This window comes from Aplysia californica, unplaced genomic scaffold, assembly GCF_000002075.1.
Source record: "Aplysia californica isolate F4 #8 unplaced genomic scaffold, AplCal3.0 scaffold00127, whole genome shotgun sequence".
Taxonomy (NCBI): domain Eukaryota; kingdom Metazoa; phylum Mollusca; class Gastropoda; order Aplysiida; family Aplysiidae; genus Aplysia; species Aplysia californica.
In genome coordinates this window covers 1,284,345-1,286,125 of record NW_004797397.1, presented here as the reverse complement: position 1 = coordinate 1,286,125, position 1,781 = coordinate 1,284,345, and the positions used below count along the sequence as shown (strand labels likewise).

At 41.3% G+C, this 1,781-nt stretch overlaps 1 protein-coding gene across 1 annotated transcript in view; it reads right to left on the bottom strand.

Moving 5' to 3' along the window:
* Positions 1-1,781, bottom strand: part of LOC106011477 (glutamate receptor ionotropic, kainate 2) — a 255,205-nt gene that overhangs the window by 12,465 nt on the left and 240,959 nt on the right. The window lies entirely within an intron of this gene.

The window sequence follows — 1,781 nt, the reverse complement described above, 5'->3', positions numbered from 1 at the left end:
CTCTCTCTCTCTCTCTCTCTCTCTCTCTCTCTCTCTCTCTCTCCGATTGTAGTTAAATGTTCAGGCTCGTCGATTTGCATACTATGCAAGACGCCAGATCGATTCCAATTTGGGGGAAAATATCTTATTGGGTATTGTCTGTTCTTTTTGCCTTTTTCTCTCGACGGTGTGCCCCCACTCCTCACGTTCGCCCCGGCTTGCGCATTCGAAGCAGCCTGCTAGCCTAACTATGTGTGTGAAACTGTAATCAATGCACTCGCTGTCTCCCTGCGTGCCTGCCTGTCTTTCTGTCCGTCTCTCTGTCCGCCTGGGTGTCTGCCTGTACGTCTGTCTCTCTGTATGTTTTCGCTTTGCCCAGTTACTCCGAATTACTTACAAAACAAGAATAAATACAACCCTTAACATGCCGTTTTTAAGAGTGCATTTTTATCATGACCAGTCTAAGCCCTCTCCTCCAGTTCTTTGTCCATCTTCTCCCACCGTGACGAGCCTTTGTTATTTTCCTGCTTTTTCTTTTTACTTTATCGTCTACCGGTGTCTAATAAATATGCTATTCTTGGCTGTACGCACAATTGGGGGTTTGATAGCCACTTTGGGAAGTGTACTCTTTTGTGAATCTTTATTATTCTGCTAGGATGTTGCGTTCCATTCAATCAAGGTTGCCTCTAATAGACAGGATCGAAGCAGCCATTCTTTCACATTATCTTAATTGAGTAGATGGGGATTCAAAACTTTTATAATAATATTCATCTATCAATCAATCAGTCAATCATTTGTATAAGCATTTTTATTAATTTTGGGACGACAGGACTCCATAGTTTTATTTACTCCATTGCAGCGTTGGATGGCAGAAGTTGCTTCTAAGTTTCCCTCTAAAAGAATAAAATAACTAATCACCAGGACAAGTGAGCACCATGTTATTATTAGTTTGATTACCACACCCTCTCGTCTCCCGTCCCACCATTCCCCGGCTCTTCAAAACGTTAGACAGTTTTTAAAAATAGAATTGCTGTTGCCAAAGCGATGCTTTGGGAGCTGTGAAGACTGATGTCTATAGACGAGCGACCGGGCTGTGACAACCAGACAACTATCCTTGTCTGCTGTAAAGTTGCAAGACCCATTAACTAGTTTTTTGTTTGTTTGTTTGCTTTTCTTCGTTTTTCTATTAGAATCTCTTGAGTGTTTCTACAAGACTAAATTATGATGTTATTGAGTTTGGGAACATTTTTATAAATCAAACGATGAGTACTTCATGCATCGGGTGAGCACTATTCACAGCGAATGACATAAAAATGGACGTCGAGATATTGATCACCTTTTTGATAGAGAGATATAGTCTTGAGTTGTTTTCTCGGAGGCTTTTTACCTTGCACTCTTAGTGGTATTGGTGCCGAGACTTAATTGAGAGGCTATTTACCGCACTTGTCACGGCCGGCTTCTGCTTTGCAGACACCCTTTGGGCTGTCTGGGTGTCTAGGTGCTCTACTTTCCGACCAGCAGATTTCTTTTACTGGCTATCTAGTGATTATTTTTTAGGGAGTGGGGAGGGGGTGGGGATTGGGATGCCTACACGTTGATTTAATTAGTTTCATTTGTCTCCTCACCAGACAAGCGAGTTACAGAGTGGTTATGGCCCTTTTTATTATCCCTTGTTTGACTTCATTTAAATCTTCTGTATTTTTTTTCATGGTACTTACCTCTTAGAAACTAGTAATTTTTTCAATCAGCTTCACCTATGCAGTACTGTGCTTAACCCGTCGCCATCTTTTAATTTATCTATT